The 23719-nt window shown below is 42.0% G+C and overlaps 1 pseudogene; it reads right to left on the minus strand.

Moving 5' to 3' along the window:
• Window positions 1-278: 278 nt before the first annotated feature.
• LOC105490839 (MICOS complex subunit MIC19 pseudogene) lies at window positions 279-1161 on the minus strand (annotated as a pseudogene).
• Between the last annotated feature and the right edge of the window lie 22558 nt (window positions 1162-23719).

The following is a 23719-nucleotide window of genomic DNA, read 5'->3' on the forward strand; positions in this document are numbered from 1 at the left end:
TTTTCTGGTTCTCTCCTCACCCGACTCCAATGAATTTAGCCCCCCACCCCATTCTGCTTTGTTAGGGTGGAGGTTCTCCAAATGATGGGGCTTGCTCAGAAGAGAAACATTTTATGGTCAGTGGAAGTTGAATAGAAAGTACCAAATGGTGGAGAGGGCTGCCCTTCTCTTTTAATCATCATAAGAGGGTTTACTAATACTGAAGTGCGTCCTTTAATGACTGATCCCTGATCAAGGCTTTGGCCCTTCAAATTGCTGCTGTTCAAAATGTGAAATGATTCTGCTGAGTCCATTCTTGTCTGTCTTTAGTGGTCTTCTCATTAGTGGTCTTCTCTTCACATGGGTTATTTTCTTACTAGGAAAAAAAAATGTTCCATCTCTGGAATTAACGTTGATGGTGTTTTGCTCGTTCTGAAAGTTTTTATCCTCCCTTCTCAAGCATGCTCTGTTTGGCATGATTGACACAGTGCATATACTGGGTGGCCAGAGAGGAGCATTTGAGGGTCTGGTGGGCGTTCTCACGGTAACACTGAAGAATTTCGGCCTGCAGATCAGCACAGACTGGATGAGACTCATACCGCTTGAACTTTGCTTCTACCTCTTCAGCAGCTTTCTGATATTGTTCAGTGGTGACTTTGTAGAACTCTGAGCTCCTCTCCTCCAGTCTAGCCAGCTGTTCTTTGTAGAATGCATCCTGCTTCCTTAGTACTCGGTCTTTCTCTTCCAGCTGCCTAGCCAGGTGCTTCGCCTTAGCGCCTTCCTCCTCGCTTGATATCCTCTCCCAAAGGATGGCTCTGGTTAACTGCTCATTGGCAGCAGCCCTCTCTCGGTCCAGCTCTTTGGCTTGCTTTAGTCGTTTCTGATCTTCGGATTCTTTCTTGGCTTGCTCCAATATCAGCTCCTCAGCTACTCTTCTTTTCAATTCTTCATCAGAAACTGAGGCACCATAAGCACCAGAATACCGCTGAGGCTTCGAACCAGATGGAGAGGATTCCTTCATTCGATCAATCACATTTTCCGAAAGCCGGATGCCCTTCACCACGGTGATGTTCTCATTCTCGTCCGCCTCGAAGGCGACCCGGCTGGTGCTGGTGGTCCCACCCATGGCTCCGGTTCCTGCCCCAGCGGAGACCTAGCGCAGAACCACGAGCACTTCGGGGCCCTCGCGCTCACACGCGCGTGGAAGGACCTGGATTCTTTTCCCGCACAGCGGGAGCAAGGCCACGACCCCAGAAGCAAGGAGAAGGCGCCGATCGAGGACTCTGTTCTTAAACACACAAACCTCCTTCTGGGGAGGTGTTCTTGCTGAATATAACTACAGACCCTTGAGCAAAGGGCTCCCTTATAGAAAACAGTGGCGAAAAGCTGAAATAATAACTGGATAATATACAGGTTATTATACAGACTGGCATTCCAATACCACTCTGGAGGGCGTTCACTTAGCAGTTCCAAAGACAATCTTTAAAAGTGTTCTGCCACAGAACCACCGCTAGAGGGCAGGGCAGACCACTTCTGTTTTCAGACGCTTTCTCCCGGAAGGAAATTGAAAGTTACCGTGAAGGATAGGCTGAATGCTGAACAGACAGACCTTCACACTTAAAAGCATCCCCACCCCTGCACTTCACCCTTCCACAGTTTAGGAGCAGAGCAGTGAGTGGACAGGCAAGCACTACGTAAATTGCATTGAAACAGGATTTCACTGGAAGAAAACACTCTTCCAATGAAATCTGAAGTTTCATAACTTTGATAACTTTCATTTACTAAAATATTCCAGCCCTTTCTATGTGCCAGAGACTATGCTGAGCACTGGGGATATAAACACAAGTATTTCTTTGTTATTTTCCTCTATAGGTTTATGGTGTAGGTGGGCAGACAAGTTAATTAATCAAGAGACGGTAATGTCCCAAATGCAATATGAGCTCAAAGGAGGGGAACTGGGATTTCAGGTGGGGTGAGCAGATGGGATGGCTGAGAGTGTTAGAGGCTCAAAGACCAAATCAGAAGTCACTGGGTGAAGGAGAGAGACAAGAAAAAGAGGGAATCTTTTTTTTATGAGAAAGTTTTCAGTATAATAATATATAACCGAGAAAATTAATATCCAAATTCAAAAAAAAAAAAAGCCAATAGCTAGAACTAAAACCTGTTATGTTTTAACCATAAACTTCTAGTTGTCAGAAGATTTGGGGTAAAGACAACTTCGGAAGAAAACAGCATAACCACGTTGACCTGAAATGAACCCATCTGAATATCATTCCTATTGTGTAAGCAGTTACACCCGGGAATGCCGTGGACCAGACTGGGTAGTCCTCTAGGAATGATGAGGGCTGATGGCTGCTATGTGAGGGTGGTGTCCTCACAGCAATCATGTTGGAATGTCCCCATTCCTCTGACATGCCACTAAATGTACCTGGAATGATGAACGCTACTGTGGTTCTCAATCCATGCCACACATTCACATCAATCAGGGAACTTTCAGATGTCCAGCTTTCTCTCTACCTCCCTGTTCTGATTCAATGTTTGAAAACTCTCTAGGTTATTTTACAGTGCAGTCAGGGTTGAGGCCTACTGAGTTATACACTGGTGATATTTCACAGGGGAAACCTAAGATGCCAGCTAGGGACGCGGGCAACATCATTTTCTTTTAGCACCAGGGAAATAATTGAAACTTCTACTTTAATATTATGTAACTTTTTTTTTTTGAGATTACAGTCTACACCTCAGTTTTGTTTGTTGTTTTGAGATGGAGTCTTGCTTTGTCTCTCAGACTGGAGTGTGGTGGCATTATCTTGGCTTAACGCAACCTCCACCTCCTGGGTTCAAATGATTCTCCCACCTCAGCCTCCTGAGTAGCTAGGCTTGCAGGCCTGTGCCACCAAGGCTAACTTTTGCATTTTTTAGTAGAGACAGGGTTTCACCATGTTATCCAGGCTGGTCTTGAACTCCTGACCTCAAGTGATCCACCCGCCTCGGCCTCCCAAAGTGTTGAGATTACAGGCGTGAGCCACCGTGCCTGACCTTATGTAATTTTTTAACTTGCAATTCAACACCTGAAATAGTTCGCAGGTAAAATATGTTATCCCAAAGAAAACAATATGAAAATAGAAATGAGTATATAGAGGGTAGACAATGTTGCAGGATGTTCATTTTTACCTTTTTCATTAGTCACTTTGTAATTTGTAAAGGGTCCCCCTCAGATAGGCATTGGAAAGCACCTCTCTTTGGTCTCTCCCTTCAGAATCCTCTGGGTGCCTTTCTGCCCTTCCTTGAGAGTCCCAGCCTCATCACTGAGTAACAGAGAGAGATTTACCGGCTCCGGAGGCTCCTTCTTGGCTTCATCCTGGACTCTGGATGGCATCCTCCACTCTGGATGGCATCCTCTGCTGTGCTTTCTTATGAAGGACGTGTGCTGACGGTTAGCAGTTTGGAATTCCTCATCTTAGAGCATCTAGGAGGGCCAGGCACTGTGACTCACGCCTGTAATCCCAGCACTTTGGGAGGACGAGGCGGGCAGATCACCTGAGGCAAGGGGTTTGAGACCAGTCTGGTCAACATGGTGAAACCCAGTCTCTATTAAAGTAAATACAAAAATTAGCTGAGCATGGTGCTGCATGCCTGTAGTCTCAGCTACTCGGGAGGCTGAGGTAGAAGAACTGCTTGAACCCGGGAGGCAGAGGTTGCAGTGAGCCGAGATCGCGCGCCACTCCACTCCAGTCTGGGAGACAGAGCAAGACTCCGTCAAAAAAAAAAAAAAAAAAAAAAAAAAAAAAAAAAAAAAAAAAAAAGCATCCACAAGACTGATAACCCTTACTGCTGGTACCACTCACCTCCAATTATTATGCTGACATATTACTTAATTTTGTCATGTTACTTTGTCTTTCCAAATAGCTCCTTTCCGTCGGGAGAGAGTGCGATGGGAGGGTGGAGAAAGATGTAAGAGGAGGTGGGGGTGGGGGTGGTGAATCTGGCTCAGCCACAGCTTTTTTTCAGCTCGCCAGGGCTGCTGAATGAGAGGCTAACGTCAAAGGGGCTGCATTCCGAAAGAGTTGCTCCTAAGTGGTGTACGGTATACAGCAAGATTTTCTGTATTTCGGGGGCACTTTGACTCAAACTGGAGTTCAAGAAAGCCGCTGAGCATTCAAGTTGATCCTCTTCTGGTCAAGAGGCTGCAGCGAGGGAGAACCCTGGCCAGAAACAGGAAACTGGAGGCCGAGGAATGGTGAGGGCTGGAGGATTCAATACTGGCAGCCCCTGCTGCCGGAAGGCGGGGGATCCGCTGCTCTGACACACTTGTGCCGCTAGAGGACAGCGCAGGGCAGAGCAGCAGCTCAAGTGCACCATTTAGGGAGCGCGGGATTTCAGCAGCTCGAGGAGTCACAGGGAAGCCGTTCATAAAACAAGCATAGAATAAATTATCCAGCAAGGAAGATTGCTTTGAAATATGACCAGGAAAAGGGTAGACACTAAAGGTAACAATTGATTTAATAACTTTGAGTAATGAGACTTTTTTTTTTTTTTTCTCCTGGAGTCTCGCTCTGTCTCCCAGGCTGGAGTGCAGTGGCACGAGCTCGGCTCACTGCAACCTCCACCTCCCGGGTCCAAGCGATTCTTGATTCTCCTGCCTGAGCCTCCCGTGTAGCTGGGACTATAGGCCCGCGTCACCTCGCCCGGCTAGTTTAATTTTTGTATTTTTAGTAGAAACAGGGTTTCACCATGTTAGCCAGGCTGGTCTTGAACTCTTGACCTCAAGTGATCCGCCCGCCTCGGCCTCCTAAAGTGTTGGGATTACAGGCGTGAGCCACCGCGCCTGGCTGAGTAATGAGACTTTTCTGCAGTGAACATGGAAATAGGCTGCTTCAGAGGTAAGGAGAGAAGGGAATTTTGAGATTATTTGAAACAGTGATTTATTTCAGTACAGACATGGCACATGTCCACTTCAGGGATATAAAATGAGCTAATCCGGGGCTACAGTGGCCTTCCTAAGTCTCATGAAACACTTCCAAAAACTTCCATGCTTTCCCTAATTTTGTGCAGCAAATGATAAGAGACACTCAGGGACAGGGATTTGGTTCACGTGAGAACTAGCCCAAGAAACCAACTACATGTGGACCACACAGACAGCATCTCCAAGAGTGATAGACAGCACTCAACCTCCATCGTTTCATTTTGGTGGAAACAGAGTGAGTTTAAGGAAGGCTTTTGGTGAGCACATGTTTTATATTTCTATTTCATAATGCTGGTATTTCTATCAGTCTTTGTGGAATATTTCTCCCCTAAATGCAGAGAATCAAAAGCAAGAAAAGTGGATTCTAACTCTCAAAGAGTTTCCAGAGCTCTGAAGAAGCTAGAAAGTGATTCAGTCAGGTTCCTAACAGGAAGCAGATGGCATGCCCAAGTTAGGATCTTTCCGGGATGGTTTATTTACCAATGCATGGGCAAGGTGCAAGGGACACTCATGAGATGGTGCAGAAAGTAGCTCAGAGCTTTAGCAGCAGAGCTGTTACTACATCTGAATCTGAGGAAGGGGAGGGAGTACTCATGGGGTTTCTGAAGAGAGAGTCGTGGAGGGAAGGCCAACTGGTAAGGACAGTGATCTTAGGTTGCAGCCAGCCCCAGGTGACCACGCGGCCCTCCCCTCCCCTCCCCTCTCTTCCCCTCTCTTTCCCCTCCCCTCCCCTCCCCCTTCCCCTTTCCTTCCCTTCTCTTCCTTTCCCTTCCCTTCCTTTGTCTCCTTTTCCCAGAGGACAAGAGGGTTGGTTGATACAATCCTTTCAGGTCACACTTCCAGGGGAGACATCAAAATGGACATAATCCCACTTACCTGAAATAAAACATGAATGTCACTGCTACTATTTGTGCAGAGGTCCACCTGGCAATACTGCAGGCCCACCTGGGCAGCGTTCAAAGAATGACGAGGGCTAATGGCTGGCGTGTAGGAATCGGTTCCTTAGAGCAATCATGGTAATAGAATGAAGTTGACCACGGTCTAAATGCAGTTCTTTGTAAATATGTGTTTGGTGAGAGGGTTTTTTTTGCTTGGGGTCCTTCAGGCGTCCTGGATCTATGGAACAGCACACCACATCACATATCATGTCGCTTTCAGAAAATTCTTAGCTAGTATCTTCTCCCCATTCCCTTTTCTGTCCTTCTGGAACTTCAACGTTAAATCTCCTCTTTTTTTTCTTTTTCTTTTTTTTTTTAGCTTGTCTGCGATATTTTCCATTTATTTTATGTCTTCGTACTGTAGTCTGTGTAATTTCTTCAGATAATTCTCAGTACACCAATACTCTCTGCCTGCACCTAATCTGTTGTTCAATCCATCCATTGAATGTTGTTGTCATGTGTTTAGTGTGAGGGCGGTGGGAGGGGTGAGCGTACAGTATGTTTCTGTTGAAATCTACCTAGTCAGTTAACAGTCTCTTCCTGGTATGTAATTCTGATTTCCTAATTTCTTCCGCAAACATCTAAATCATTTATATTCTGCAGACACTAACGTTAACATCTGAAATCTTTGTCAACGTGATTTCTCTGCAGGTTTTCTTAGCTAACTCCTGCCTGTTGGACTTTGTTTCCTTTTTTTACAAAAAAAAAAAGTATTTGGTTCTGTGAGTTCATAGTTATTGGAGCATTATCTGCAGGAGTGCTGTGATGTCTGTCTGGGTTGTTCTTGGTTTCCCCAAAAAGAATTTCTGTTTGCTTTGGCCAGGAGCATAAGGGAGAAGAATGCTACCAGCCTAGTACTACTTTACCTTCTTGGTTTGGGATTTGGAGAGACCATGCCAGCAGTGTGAGTTGGAGCCCCAAACCTGCACGGAAGTCTTTTCGTTTTTGTTTGTTTGTTTTTGAGACAGAATCTCACTCTGTCTCCCAGGCTGGAGTGCAGTCTCGGATCCCTACAACCTCCACCTCCCAGGTTCAAGCAATTCTCCTGCCTCAGCTTCCCGAGTAGCTGGGATTATAGGCATGCACCATCACACCTGGCTAATTTTTGCATTTTTTTTATAGAGATGGGGTTTCACCATGTTGGTCAGGCTGGTCTCAAATTCCTGACCTCAGGTGATTGGCCTTCCTCAGCCTCCCAAAGTGCTGAGATTACAGGCGTGATCCACCGCACCCGGCCTCCAGGAGCTTGTTCTTATGATGCATTCTTAGGAGAGGAGGGTTTTGTTTGTTCATTTGTTGTTGGTTTCCATTTTACTTAGAGGAAAGGTCAAGACCAGCAAAGTTTCTTACTTTCAATCTTTGTGGGACAGCCCTTTGAAATTGAAGCTTAAATGGGGCTTTCTGAACTGAATATCCACTTTGCAAGGTCCCTGCCTCCCATGTAACTCTTGAAGTCAGAGTTCCAGGTCCCAGTGCATGGAAAGATGCCCTTTAAGCTATCCACACCCTTGATGCCATTTCCTCTCTGCATCTGTGCCATGTACATAGTCATGCATGGACTGCCTTTGAAGATTTACCTTATTCCCTCGTCACCGTGAACTGTCTATTTTAAAAGATTTTTTTTTAAGTCTTAATCTAGCATTCGTAGTTAGGTTAACAGTGATACTTTTAGGATGTTTTCTGCAATATTCTCAGAAACTCTCAGATCTTAAATAAGAGATCAATGATAGTAGCTTTTTAAAAATTAGTATTACTTTGTGCTGGATATTGACTAAACACTGAATGTCTTATCTCATTTAATCCTCAGAACAACCCCATGAAGAAGGAATAATCAATTCCACACTTTATAAAGAAGGAAAATAAGGTTCTGAGAAATTAAGCTGCCTGGAGTTATGCCATAGTTATGAATTGATGAAACCGATTTGTCTGATGACCAAGTCCATGTTTTTATCCACAGTAAACACAGTTATTATGATGCTATCTTAGGGCTTTGGAGACTATTTAGTAAATGTTAGCACATCTCTTCTTCCCTAAGTGCTCAACCAAGCTCTTTTATTTTTTTAAACCACAGCCAAACTTAAAACAGCCTGCATCAGTTGGAGTTCATACAGGAAAACAGAGCCACTCCGAGTCTTATAGGAATATGGGGTTTAATACTGAAATTGGAGCTTACAGAATGTGAGAGGAGCTGAGTAGGACAGGAGGTCTGGATGGAGAGTTGGAGGATCAGAGAAAGTTGCTAACCACCTCAGGTTGCTGCAGCAGCTGGGTGGGAGGGTGACAGCTTGTGGAAAGATGTGGAGAAGCTGTGTGCATGGGCCACCAACACGGGACCACCAAGGAAGAGCTCATAGAGAGGCCTGTGGAAACTTCCACCGCCACGGAACTCCCAGTGCTGTGGGCCTCGGCCAAGTGCTGGTTGGTGGGCTTGGGCTGCTGTTCGTTGGCCAGATTGCAAGTTGAGAAGACAGACTGGACAATGAGCAGAGAACAGCCAGGCCAAGCTGGTGCCTGCTGGGCCCTCTGTGTCTATAGGTCACCGCGTCAGCACCATAACCTTCCGGGGTAATGGCCTCTTGCTCACATCTGCCTTACTCCAAATTCTTCTCCTGGCAATTCTTACCCAGAACCGTAGACAGAAGAGGATCGTGGTAAACAGCCCCTCGCCTTAGGAAAGGCAGTGCTGATCTGTCTGCAGACAATCCAGCACACCATGTGGTATCTAGATCACATGGCCCTTCAAATGTCTGGGACATAATATAAATACATGTTTAAAAAATAAATAAATGGGACCTAATTAAACTAAAAAAGCTCCTGCACAGCAAAAGAAATAATCATCAAAGTAAACAACTCACAGAATGGGAGAAAATATTTATAAACTGTGCGTCTGACAAAGGACTGATATCCAGAATCTATAAGGAACTCAAACAAACCAGCAAGAAAAAATAAATAAATAAAAGCAAAAAACAAAACACAAAAAACAAAAAAACAAAGAGTCCCATCAAAAAGTGGACAAATGATGTGAGTAGAGATTTCTCGAAAGGAGATAATACAAATGGCCAATTTAAACTTATGAAAAAATGATCAACATCACTAATCATCAGGGAAATGTAAATTAAAACCACAATGAGATACCACCTAGCCCCAGCCAGAATGGCCATTATTAAAAGGTGAAAAAAGAAAAAAGACACCCGCGGCCCAACCCGTGGCTCAAGCCTGTAATCCCCACACTTTGGGACGCTGAGGTGGGCTGATCACCTGTGGTCAGGAGTTTGAGACCAGCCTGGCCAACATAGTGAAACCCCATCTCTGCTAAAAATACAAAATTAGCCGGGTGTGGTGGCACGTGCCTGTAGTCCCAGCTACCTGGGAGACTGAGGCAGGAGAATCGCTTGAACCTGGGAGGCAGAGGTTGCAGTGAGCCGAGATCGCACCATTGTATTCCAGCCTGGGCGACAGAACAAGACTCTGTCTCAAAAAAAAAAAAAAGAAAGAAAGAAAGAAAAGAAAAAGAAAAAGACACCTGCACACATATGTTTATCACTGCACTACTCACAATTGCAAAGATGTGGGACCAACCTAAGTGCCCATCGACCAATGAGCAGACAAAGAAAATGTGGTATATATACACCATGGAATACTACTCAGCCATAAAAAACAATACATTTGTTTTTTTACAGCAACTTGGATGGAGCTGGAAGCCATTATTCTAAGTGAAGTAACTCAGGAATGGAAAACCAAAAACTTTATGTTCTCTATTATAAGTGGGAGCTAAGTTATGACTGCACGAAGGCATACAGACTGATATAATACTTTGTAGACTCAGAAGTACAGAAGGTGGAAGGGTGGGAAGGGAGTAAGGGATTAAAAAACTATATATTGGGTATAATGTACACTACTCAGGTGACAGGTCCACTAACATCTCAGGTTTCACCACTGTACAATTCATCCATGTGACCAAAAACCACGTATACTCCAAAAACTATTGAGATAGATAGATAGTTGATAGATAGATACTTAGATGCTTCTGCATCTCCCTATATATAATATATAATATAATCTATCTGTCTATATATAATAAATATACGTTTAAAGCACAGTGTTGCCTTTCCAATTTAAAAAAAAAAATCAATGAACATAGTATTTGGAAATCCATTTGATTTGATTATCACCAACAGAATTATGACACAAAGCTTAATTCAACTTTTGAACTTAGGCCTGGTATTTGTCAATCAGCTGATTACCCTTAGGCTGCAAGACAGTCTTGCTATTGTCGAAGAAGAACTCAGGAGCTACACATTGAAAGACTTAAATACTGTCATTTGCAGACCGAAGATCACTCCCATTCTGAGAACCCTGAAATGAGTTATAGTTCCATCTGACAAGGTCCGTAAAGAAGTCACCTTGAGTTAAAATCATTAGAGGCAAATATTCTTATTGTGGATATTCTGTGTCCTTATGCCCTGTTCTTGTTTTGTTTTGTTTTTTAATGCTTTCAGTAATTTGGTCTTCATAGAAACAAGTTTCAAAAAGTTAAATAATAAGTATTACCTTAAATACTTGAGTCAAATTTCCTATTTGCCTAAGTGAAGCCACCTTAGCCACTATGTGTATCCCAAAATATATACAGCCCTAGGCCTGCATCTGGTGAATCAGTGAGAATTGACCTCATAGTGTTCAAAAGTCAAGAAAAAGGATTCAAAATTGAGAATAAGTCTCAGATACCTTCCTAACTTATTACTGCCTTAGGAAAAAAAAAAAATCTCTCAGTACTAAGTAGACTCTTCTAATTTATTATCCACTCACTGACATTTCTGGAAGTATTTCTCTCTCTGCTTTCTGAGTTCTCCTTTCTGATGTTGAGAGACTTCTGAGTGTACTGCTTTTTGGATTTAGTTTTTTATGAGGAAGGCTCATTTTGAAACCAAAGCTTAACAAGTCGTTAAGATAAGTGACTGAATAGCTAAGCAGCAGCAGGTACCAATGTTTTCTGTTTCCACAGAAACATGAGCACAGTGACCTCTAGTGGACACTACATAGCCAGAAAGCCTAATGCTCAAAGTGGAGGTCATTCGTTGAATGGTAAACGCTCTTTTCTTTTTTCTTTTGATGTGTGGAGTTAGTGTCAGATTCTTCCAAGAATCATAACTGAGGCAATGTGAACAGTGACCCTTTCTCTCCATACTTCCTCTCCAATCTCTTTTCTTCATATCAATCAGGAACTTTTATTAATGAAAACCTTCAAATGTTGCCGGCTCTCACCCCATCACGGGCCGCTCATTTCCCTCTACCTGTGCCGACTACACCAACATCTAACTCAGCAATGCAGCGGCTTGCCAGGTGTTTTCATTACTGTGGGGCTTAATGAAAAAACAGGTGCTGGCTTTGCCCCAAGCAGATTGAATCAGAATCTCTAAGCGGGATCTAAGAATTATTTTCAGAAATCCACATATGAGTCTAATACCCTTATAAAGGTCAAAGCCTATCATTCTCTGCCTACACCATTTTTCTTCAATTAAATATATTTTTATTTTAATTTTTAATTTTATTTTTTGATCAGATAATGTATGTGATCCCAAAACCAGAAAATAGAAAACACAAATATTTATGTATCCAGCAGAACATTTTCCTACAATTCTCTGCATCTGTCCAGTCCCCCATAAACATGTCCACTAAGGGACCATTTGTCCAAGGTGGTGTCCTGTCCTCTTAGGGTTTTTCTCTGCTGATACAAGTGAATACAAACATAAATTACCATCTTCCCCATTTTTATACAAAAGGTAACAAACTATACAAAGTATACGATAATGTACAAAGTATTTATACTTTGCTACTGTGTCTCTTTTAGATCCTTTCACATCAGTAGGTAGAAAGCCTCCTCTTTCTATTTTTTAAAGCTGTATGTCATTCCTTTCTAGGGGCATATCATAAATTGTAACCAGTTCCCTGTTGAAAGATAATGTTTTTTCCCCAAACTTTTGCTATTGAACAACGCTCCAATGACTGACCTTGCACGTAGATAATTTCATGTGTATGCCAGGAAAAAATTTCCAAAGTGGAATTGGTAGGTCAAAAATAGTTTGGTAATAATATAATAAAAAATAAAATAAATAATAATTATTATTATTTTATTTTATTATGGTTTAATTTTAAAAATACATTTGGTCTTTGCCCCCATGTTCCTGGCACAAAGCTTGGGAATTTGAATTTCCTGATAGTAGGATATTTGGTTATTCATAACAAATCCTTTTTGACTGTACCTGAGTTTATGCTAAAGAGGTGACTCGTGACAAGGCCCCTTAGCTTCCAGATGGGGGTTGGTAACCGGAAAAGCCAGCCACGTGATTAGAGGGTTAGAACTTTTAACTCCACCCTCTGACCTGTGGCAAGGGGAAAGAGACTAGACATGGAGTTCAGTCTTGTGACCAGTGACGTAATCAGTCATGTCTGCATAATGGAACCCTTGGACCATGAGACTCGAAGAGCTTTCCAACTGGTGAACACACGTGCTAGGAGGGTGGTACATGGAAGACCTGTATTCCCCTATCCTTACATCTTGCTCTCTCCATCTCTTCCATTTGGTTATTCCTAAGTTGTATCCTTTATTGTAAAACTGTAGCATTCTCAGTGAGTTCTGTGAGCCATTCTAGTGAATTACTGAACCTGAGGGAGGTCATGGGAGCCCCCAAATTTGTAGTCAGCTAGGCAGAAGTACAGGTAGCTTGGGATACCTGAGATTGGTGGCTGATGTCAGATGTGAAGGCAATTTGGGGACTGAGTCCTTCGCATGTGGGGTCTGTGCTAACTCCAGGTATTTAGTATCAGAAGGGAATTGAAGTGTTGGGCACGCAGTTGAAGTCATAGAATCAGTGTCAGAGCATACACACCATTATCACAATCCAATATGAGGAACCTGTGTGGAGGATGGAAATCCCAAATCTTTCAGTTCTTTACTTACCTGATCTCTCTGTAGCATTGGACATAGTCAACCAGTCTTCATTGCTAAAACCCTCCTCTACTTGTTTCTGAAAACTAAACTTTTGACCTTCCTCCTACCTCTGATCACATCTTCCCAGGCCCTTTTGCAGGCTCTCCTTTATCTTTTTGTGCCTAAAATAGTTCTCCAGGTATGTTTTTCCAGGTCCAATCTCCTGTGCATTGATGACTTCTAAATTTGTATTCCCAATCTCCCAAGTCTTTCTCATAGGCTGATGACCAACAGTCCACCTAATGTTTGGACATTTCCTCACAGATGCATTGAACTCACTAAAACGAAACTCTCCATCTTTTTGCTTTGATTCTGTGCTCTCTGTTCCAAATCTGCTTTGGCTCATGTATTCTGGTCAACATGAACTACAACCACGCCCAAGAAGACACCCTATTGGAGTTGTTCTCTGTGATTTGCCCTTCGTTGTAGGCATCCTAATTAGTGCTGCCAATGTTCTGCCAAACAAGAGGAATTGCTTCTTGTAGAAAATGTAAAAATAAAAAAGAAGATTTCAGTGCAAATGAAGACGATTTAGTCATGACTGAAGAGCACAGGCTAGAAAGTGCTGTCTGGTGGACTACGACATTACCTTGGACACTAAACCATGAAGCAGAGCCTGAAACACTCCCTTTTACGGAAGACCCACATGCTTCTTCCAGAAGATGGAATTAAGGCAAGTACGAAAACTTGGAGGCTACCTATTTACCAACCTCTTTTTTTCAAAAATTGTAATTTCTGCAGGATTCCTATGTGACCACAGCGCTAAGTGCTTTGTATATATTATTTCATTATTGCTCACAATAGGGCTAGGCGAGGTGGCTCACTCCTGTAATCCCAGCACTTCGGGAGGCTAAGGAGGGTAGATCACTTGAGGTCAGGAGTTTGAGACCAGCCTGACCAACATGGTGAAACCCTGTCTCTGCTAAAAATACAAAAAAAAAAAAAAACCAAACAAAAAAAAACGGCCAGGTGTCATGGCGCACACCTGTATTTCCAGCTACTTAGATGGTTGAGGCACAAGCATTGCTTAAACCTGGGAGGCGGAGGTTGCAGTAAGCTGAGATTGCACCACTGCACTCCAGTCTGGGTGACAGAGTGAGACTCAATCTAAAAAAAAACACAAACAAACAAACAAAAACAAAACAAAAAATTGCTTACAACAACCGTGTAATCTAAGTGTTGTTTGCTCCACTGTTTAGATAAGGACATTTGGGGTTCGGAGGTTATTTGCCCAAGGACAACCTAACTTGTTAATTCTACAGCTTGAATTCAAATCTACCTGTAAAACCTGTAGCCTGAACCGTGACAGTAGCCAAGGCCTTTTTTTGGTCACAAAGGTAGTCCAAAAAGTTTTCTGACAATGCTGCATGCCTCTGAGATTTTTAGGCTGGGCTAAAAGCATCATTCTAACTGCCCTATAGTTTTTATTCTGTTTTACTATAAAGCAATGCGTCGTACATTAGAACTCCCCAGGGTTAAATTCCTTTTTGTATATATTAAGCAAAAACAGCAAAGTGCAGGATAGCATAATTACTTTTGTACAAAAATATGTACTTTTTAAATAGATACTATTTTAGGATATTTGCTTTTTTATAATGGAATGTTGGGGATAGGAAGGGAATGAGGTTGCAGCTAATCCTTTTGGTTTTGTACAGTTCTGTAAAGACTAAGTTTATAAGTGGGTTAAGTGGAAGGGGGGATCATGGTCCATGTTTTAGCTTGTTTTTATACCTCTTTGGGTTAAAAAAATCAATATTTATTACTTTAAAAACTACCTTTTAGAAGCTCCTCTCAAAGTATTTTTCTACAAAGAGCCTTTTCAATAAATATCTTAGGAAAGTGCAGAGGTTGAAGAGCATTTCCTGAGGAAGTCTTCTTTCTGGCTTCTGATAAGGCATGTCATTTAAATGAACAATTCTGCATGTCACCCTCCATCTGAAAAATTACTGAACGCTCCCAGAGTCCCATAAACAAGGATCCTCTTTGTCCTTGAGCCAAATCCATATGTAGTTAAAGACAAAGTCAGCTTGCTTCGAAGTTCAGAGAAAGAGTTGACTACAGTACTTCACCACTGAGAAACACTAAGACCCTGGCTCGCTCTCATGGATGGGACCCTTTCACCCTTTGCACCTGTCAAGGAAGACAGACTTTTTGATCTATTTTCTTAAACGTGGCCGTGCAGCTTTATAAAGGTGTTTGTGGAAGTACTTCAACTGAATTTATATTGGAATTTAGAAGACTTGAAGATAAAATACTTCATATAAGAAAAATACTATGTTTTCTTATTACTTATTGTTAAGTAATGAGACATCCCACTGAAATATGTAAGAAAAGTACGTTTCACTTGTATGTGGTCCCATTGAGTATGTTGAATACCTTCTGATAGCTATTCTGAATATTAAGTTTCAAGCCTTATCAGTCAAAGGATATAATTTATAAGAGTCCCCTTAAGTAGGATGTGGAGGTCAGATGTTGGGCAGGAAAGCAAACAAACACAGAAACTAACAAATTTTCACTCTGCTTTCCAGGAAAGGAACATTTTATCAGAGTTCTGAAGGACGAGTGGTAGCTAACTGGGTTAAAGGAGGAGAAAAGTAGAAAATATTTCAGGCAAAGAGAACACCCTGTCTGAAGTCCCCAGCCATGAGGAAAGACAGCAGTATACAAGAAACTGAAAGACAGTCATGGAGCTCAGACCGCTGCAGGGACAGTGGCCCGGAAAAAGGCTTAGGCACAGAGTTGTAGGCTATGCTGTTCTTGCCTCTATCCAGAAACTGACAGAAAATCATTGAAAGGTTTTCAATATGTGTGGGAAGGTTTTAAAGATGCTGTCAAAAAGTCAGCAGCCTAATTTTGTCCCTTTGAAGGTAATCCTCTTTCACCCTGGCTACTTTTTCATTATGACATGTTTTGTGTGGATTAGTGTCCTTCACCAACTGTGAAAAATCAGCCATCATCTCTTCAGGTATTTTTTCTTCCCCATCTTCACTGTCTCCTCTTCGTCGAGAACGCTAACTGTATATGTGTTAGGTCTACTTACTTTATCTTAATCTCCCTATCGGATTTTCCATCTCTTTTTCTCTCTGTACTGCATTCTGGAAAATTTCTTCAGAAGACTCTGGTTCAGTAATTCTTCGGTCTACAGGACTTTTTTTCTTTTTCTTTTTCATTTCTAGATGTTGTATTTGCTTCCTTTTCAAACTTGCATGTTTGGCTTCTTTATAATCCTAATCATTATTCAGGTTTTTCAGTTTTTCCTTCATTTTTTAGTTAAGCTTTTAATTTTGAGATAATTATAGACTCACATGCAGTTGTAAGGAATAATACAGAGAGCTCCCATGTGCCATTTACCCAGTTTCTCCTGGTGGTAATGAAACTATAAAACGTGTTTTAAAACTATAGCACGGTGTCACACTAGAACCTTAATTTTTTGTTTTTTTGTTTTGTTTGGTTTTTGTTTGTTTGTTTTTGTTTGAGACCAAGTCTTGCTCTGTCAACCAGGTTGTAGTACAGAGGCGTGATCTCAGCCCACTGCAACCTCTGCCTCCTCCGTTCAAGTGATTCTCCTGCCTCAGCCTCCCAGGTAGCTGGGATTATTGGCATGCACCAACATGCCTGGCTAATTTTTGTATTTTTAGTAGAGATGGAGTTTCACTATGTTGGCCAGGCTGGTTTCAAGCTCCTGAGCTCAAGTGATCCACCTGCCTAGGCCTCCCGAAGTGCTGGGATTACAGGCGTGAGCCACCACACCCAGCCTAGGACCTTAGTTTTTTAAAACATTAAACTACTTTTTAATATTGTGTATTTGATAATGCCAATAGTAGAAAATTCTCTGTGGGTCTTTTTCAAAATCATATACTTATTTCTGTTAGTTCTTATTCATAGCATCTTTCTTCGTTGGGTAACTTATGATTTCTCACGAGGAAATTGTTTTTTTCTTGAAACTTTGTATGGAAGGACTGATTTAGACTTTGCACTGAAGCTGATTCCAAGAAAGAAAATTGCCTTTGCTTCCGTCTGGCTCCTTGTTACACTCCCAATCCAGGTATCCTTTATGCAAAATACTTGGCTAGAAGTATTTTTGGATGACCCAGATAGTATGAATTTAGGCTGCAAATCCACATGAAGGCTGGGTTGTGGATGCACAGAAAGAGTCTGCTGGAGTTGATGGGACTCAGGCTTACATCTAGTTCACTCTTTCATAAGGGATTGGTCAAGACAATGTGTTCAGAACAGCCCTTTACTTGGTTTAATACTCTGATGTCACCATCTTGAAAATCTTAATGTCGTCTTTCCAAGTAGCCCACATTTTAATTTTGCCCTTGGCCCCCTATGTTATCTAGAGGGTCCTGCAAGGGGTATGGCCCTTTGGGCATCCCCACTGTCTAAGGCAAGGTTACCTATTGGATGGGACTTTTTCTCCTGACCTTGTAATTGGCACATCCCCAAAACTCAAAGCTCCCATTTACTAGTTTGGCAAGAACAACTTACATGCTCTTATTACCCCTCTACATTTCTGTTCTGATTTTTTCCTCAATACTCTTCTCTTTTTTTCAAGTCATCAGTGCTTTTGGTGGCTAGTTTAAAATCCTGCAATGTTTCTCCCACTGCTGACTCTTCTTCTTGGGAAGGCCCCTCCAGACACACTGTTCCCTTCATAGGATCACCAGCATCCTTCTTGATCATGCCCCTTCTATTCCCCTTGCAACTCCAAATCTAGAAGACCCTAATTTGCTTTCCAATATGTTGTTTAAGGCATTTTCTCTATCCCCTGATTCTTTCAGGGTTTAGCTCTTTCAATTCTGAAAAGTTTTTCTTCTTTCCAATATCACTGCTTTTGCAAATCTAAAGCTCTGCCTTTTGAAATCTCTGTTAGAAGATTTTGAAATATGTTTAGAAATTGAAAAGGTAAATACCATTTTTTTTTTTTTTGCTATTTGCATTCCTCCTATACTAATCTAGTCTTCCCTGTGGAAGGGGTACCTCTCAATCAATGATGTGAGGGGAAGGGGTCGACAAAGCAAAACCTTGCTTTAGGAATCTCAGTTTTGTCCCACCACACATTGCTTGAGTGCTTGGAGTCTTCAAGTCCAGCTCCACAGCGGGACTTCCCAGTTACAGAAGCAAATATTAATAAATTTGGATTTTGGACATAAGCCAGCTTGAGTTGAACTTCTTGCCTTACAATGGAAGGACTCTTGATTAGTCCAATGGTTGACCAGATGGTGGATAGTTACCGAACCCTTTTCTCAAGAAACCAACCACAGGGTTGGGTTGCTGTGAGCTCCAACAGCTATTTATTTGGTGGAAATGGCAACAGGCAAAGCCAGTTTGCGATGTTTAAAGTATGGCTTTGGATTTGAGCTTTCAGCTCAAAAAAAAAAAAAAAAAAAAAAAGAAATTTACAAATGTGTCAAGCACTGAAAATACAAAAGTTAGTTACATTTATGGGAGAGAGAATGAGACCAAATATATTCTACCAGATGGTGACAGCTCAGTGCTCTATCAGGTATTTCAGGTTGTGTGGGGGATATACATGGTTATGGCTTAAATCTCTGGGAACCAGAGTGAATTCATTAAAATGAGATGAACTGTACTTCTCATTTCTGCTTTACATTTGCATAGACTGTCCTCTTCCATTTTATTAGAAGCATTATCTTAAGTACAGGTTAAAGGAACAAGCACCAGAAAGCACTGCTTTCTGAAAATCTATGTAAAAGCCCTGGAAATATTTTTCTGTAGGCTCAGAAACTTGTGCCTTCTTCAGAATATTGCATCTCTTTTCTTCCTCCTTTTCTTTAGTATATTTAAATTTTAATGAAAATTATTTTGGAATTTTTTCTCCTTTTTCCTGACTTTCTGGATAGCCACCATTTGCTTTCTTCCACTTTGTAAAGATTTACCATCCCTCAGTTTCGCTCTGCGCTCTGCTTGAGTGTGACATCCGTTCCCAGGTTTTGAAGGATTCTTATCCTTTGGATGTTCTGGGAGCTGCTCCACACCCCTCTGGGTCATTTCCTCCTTGGAGACAAAAATTCCATGCTTCCTTGTCTCCCTCAGGAGCGTGTTTCCTTTTTTATATTCAATGTGGCCTCAGAAACAAACATCCTAAGAGGCACTATCATAGAGAAACACATGCCATGGTGCTCTGCCAGCAAGATGAGTCCTGCCGCCACTGGCTGACCAGACTCCTTAAGGTGACGACTGGCCCCTAGGGCCTGCCTGGTGTGACAGGCCAGGGCATGGGAGGAAACCACCCTGCCACCATCCTCAGGGTCTGTTCAAGGCCACACACACCTAGGGGAGGTACTTTCACAACTAGAAACATTTTGGGATTTTTTAAAAATACTGTATATATTTATTGTGATTACTAATAAATTTGTGTTTCTTTCTGCCATGTTGTATAACCTCTATTTGCTATGCTTTTGCTTCTTTTTTTCTCCCTGATGTCTTCTGGATATTTTTTCACCTACTGGTTGTACATTACACACCACCTTTAGTGTTTACCTTTAAATTTTTTTGTGTAATTTAGGGAAGCTCTTAATAAAATAAAATATACATGATTCTGCTTCCAAACACTTCACAGATCTTGAAATGCTTTAACTCAAATCACTTCCTCTCAGCTGGCATACTGTTATTATCCAGTATTTTTGTTTCATATTTTTAATTGGAAAATTGCTATTTTAAAAGTTGACATGTAAAAATACATAACATCTCTGTAAGTATGTGTTTGTGGATAAATAATCATTCTATGCTCTATATCTGAGAATTTTAATATCTGAAATCCTATGAGGATCTAGAACTGCGTTTTGTGGTTTCTGCTAGTATTAATAAGTCTCACTCATGATGTCATGTTTCTTAAAGCATTTTGGAATCTTTTAATGATAAGCCTATATTCTGATAACCTGTGGGACCTTGATTGAAGGTACTTCTCTCCAGGGAGGATACACAAGTGTACCATGGGTGCAACTCTCCTGGGGTCATTTCCACTCCAGATGTGACATATCCCTGAGTGGGTGCTGTGAAGTAGAATCCCAGGTCCTTGAAAGAGTATGCCTATGATTATAGATTCTTAAGGAGGAAATTATTGTTGTTGCTAACATCATTTTTTTTCCACTAATAGTTTTCTCTTTTAGTGCCTTGAACTGAAGGCAGATTTTCTCCAGCCTATCTCTTTACTGAGATTGTGGCCTCTGCAAATAACCTGTTTGTGGGGTAGGGGGTGGAGGGGCTTTCAGGTTTAGCTCATCCTCTGTTTTGTGTAGACCCAAGGCTTACTCTTCCCATTTCCCTTCCCATGGTCCTTAATCCCCATTGTTCTAATTCTGGGCCAACGTTTTCACCCAAACTTGAAATATGAATATATTCCCAAAAGTAAACACTTTACATTCTGTTGTTTTACTCATACATGAAAAAAGCAATGGCTTATGGGGGGTGGGGGAGGGGAGTTGGGGGAAGAGAGAGGCATTTCAATCAATGCAACTCCATAAGCTGGGAATTAGTAAAATTCTAATTCTTACAAAAATACTAGCAACTAGAACCATGTATTAAATGCCCAACAAATAAATAATACAGTAAATACAGGGCTTTACCTGAAGCAAAAGTGTGAGTAGCTTGATGGAAGAAGATAAGAAGGACTTGTGGATAAGAAAGGCTGAGTCTACAGTGCAAGGAGAGAGGACAGGGACATTCGCAGAGGTTGCCGGTGGAAAGCAGGTGCAGGCTCTGCGTAAAATGCAGTGGTGCCAGAGGTGGATGCTCTTGTTTTATTTTGCACAAAGATTAAGGAGACTCATGCAGTTAGGATTTTTAGACAGAACAAACAATCAGACTGAGCTCAGAGTACGAATTTGGAGTTGAATGCATTTCATGAACAGTATGATGTTCCTCCATAGCTGTGCCAGTGGCAACTGCTAATGCTTGCAGCACAAAGCAGTCACTTTCTGGAGGGGAAACTGTGTATAAGCCAATGAGATTTCTATATTTTACTGACACTTTTCTGTTGATAGACATTGAGATGATTCAAAGGCAGGAAACATGCACTATAGCCCAACAGACCAGTCTTCCATTGGCTCTCAGGACAGCCCTGGCTTCCATGCTAACTTCTGACTTGTTTTTTGATTTTAAATTTGTTGTCCTTAGGGATTCCCTTAATACCTTGGAAGCTCAGCAATGCATTGAAATATGCATCTGCTGGAATTTATCCTTCATGTGGGTGTTTTTAGCGGAATGGCATTTTGAGGACATCTGGTCCTTTCATCCTGTTTTCTGGCTTCTCCAGCCTGCTCTACACTCAGCCCCCTGTCTTCTGGGAGGTCTCTGGGCCTGGGAGATGTGAGGCTTGGTTAGTTCACTGAAAAGCATTCAGATAGCAGTGGCCTTAAAATAACCACAGAACCAAAGCAATGATGATAAGGAACACTGGGAAACAAAGGAATTTGTTTTGAAGGCAAGAACTCCCCAGCATAAAGCGCCAATATCCCTTCTCTGAGAAAAGGCAAGACTGAAATGACACATCAAGTGTTTCAAAGACAATTTCATAGATTGCAGCATAGCATCATATTGCAGCAGGAATCATGGGACATGGTATTGGCTACATTATGGATTGCCCCCATATCGAGCAGAAGCTAAGATCAGAATCAAATGGAACACTCACTTGCATTAATTAATTAATGTAAGTAATAGCAGAAGGTACAAGGAGGCCTCAGCAAAGCCAGGAGACTCCAAGACGGCCACTGGAGTCTGGATTGAGCCTGCCGCACTCAGGTCACATCAGCACTTCACCCTCATTCACGTCACTGTTCTCAAGGAAAAAATAATCATCTCTGCCTCCAGCGACAGGACAGTCAACACATACTTGACCTTTTCTGGTAAAGTAAATTCTTGCTAATGAGTTGCTATGGCTTTAACAATAGTTTGCTTCCTAACAACAGTTAACTATTTCCCTGATTCCAGTTTTCAGGTTTTCAGAGTAGATAGAAAACCATGATATGGCAGTCACATTTTATTGTGATCAGGATAATATTGACACTACTCCAGGAGGTAGAAATTGTGGTTTTTGTATCATATTACTTAAAGTCCAAACAATTAAATCTTGTTGGACTTTCTGGATCATAAATGAGAGCCTGTGTAGGAGGAATTTATTTTGAAAACAAACATTCCCTCCAACTCCAAATCTCTCTCTCTCTTTTTTTTAAGATTCATGAAATATAAGAACACTATTTTCAGCGAAGATTTCACCTAACACAACCAGTCAGATGAGAATCATGTGTTACTTGCATGGCATGTCAAGATGATAAACCACATTATATAATTTAAATAAAAATGAATTATAAAGTTGTCTTCCTGATAAGAGCTGCACAGCATTCTGGAGAACACTTTGGCTGTACTTAGAAAAAGCCTGTGGATCCCATGCTCATCAGTATTATTGGCATTGGGGTGGGATGAGCCGCTTTGACAGTGGGCCTGGTCCAGAGACACTGAGACAGACACCAGAGAGGCGAGCGGTGCCTGACCATGGCCTCGGGAAGCTTAATAGCCCCAGTCACTCCCTGGGGTCAGCACACTGACTAGGGCAGCCACAAGAAGTGTTCTCAGTCATGGGGAGGCCTGAGGAGAAGCACAGGTTTCTGGAGGGACCATGTACATCCCTTCAAGTGTTCTGCCTGTCTCCCTAGGATACATCTGGACTTTTGGTGAAATCTAGGAACACCTGAGGCCCTACCTAAATAACACTTAAACTGGAATCCAAACTACTGTCTTACCAATGCACAAATAAATCACACACACACGCACACACACACACACACGCACACGCACTTTTTTATTGTAGAAATATCACAAGAGAAATGTAACTCAGGTATCAACTGAGATCTCCCCACTTGCAAACATAGGGAAATTTTCTGGAACCTCCACTTTCAGAGCTTATGGATGTCCCAATTTTGGGGCCGGTTGCTTTTCATTTGATTTTCCTTCTCCATCCTTCCCTGCCATGCTCTGTGCACCCAGAGGATGACTTTGCAGGTTGCATCAGCTGAGCTCCTTTGCCCTCTGGCTTCTGGGTTGGTTTTGGCCAATGGAAGCACCTGCAGGATATCAGATGCTGGACAGGGAAGTAGGAAGAGATATTTATTTCCTGTACTTCCTCACTGCCTTGCCATGGCTCCAGCAGCAGCACATTCTGCAGTCATGGCTCTTGGCAGGCAGCCTCCCTTCCAAGAGTCCAAGCTCTCTATGGACTTGGGTAACACAGTTATTGCCCCTGACTCCTCAAGGACTAGGAGTGTAACGGCTTCTCTCTATTGCTATTTCCTGGATGCTTCACCTTCCCTCACTGTTTCCCTTAATGCCTCACCCTACCTCCATCTTCTTCATTACACTTCTTGGTTAAACCCTCTGAGGATGTCAACTTTCCCTCTTGGTATCCTGATGAATATATACACCTTCTCATGGGTTTCTTTGGACTCCTAAAAGTCTTATTGTCATATGTTCATTGCTACCCAGGCATTCCTGCTCCCTCACTTACAGATCTAAAGAATAAGCAGCTTCTCTACTAGTTTCTAAGCGAAGCAAAATTTTAAGAAATCATTCATGAGTTATATTAGCATTCACTGGAAAGCTAAGACAATATGAAGTGATCACATTACATACCACCCAGTCAATATCTTAAAAATCCACATTAGATACATCTAGCCTAGTATATGGACCATAGATTCTGGAGTTAACTCCATGGACCAAGCTTTACCACTCCCTTGCCACTCTGTGATCTTGTGTCAAATTATATAATTCCTTGGGCCTCAGTTCTCCTCTCCCTTCTTCTCTCCCTTCCTCCTTCCTTCCTTTCTTCATTTT

The sequence above is a fragment of the Macaca nemestrina genome, chromosome 5, assembly GCF_043159975.1.
Source record: "Macaca nemestrina isolate mMacNem1 chromosome 5, mMacNem.hap1, whole genome shotgun sequence".
Taxonomy (NCBI): domain Eukaryota; kingdom Metazoa; phylum Chordata; class Mammalia; order Primates; family Cercopithecidae; genus Macaca; species Macaca nemestrina.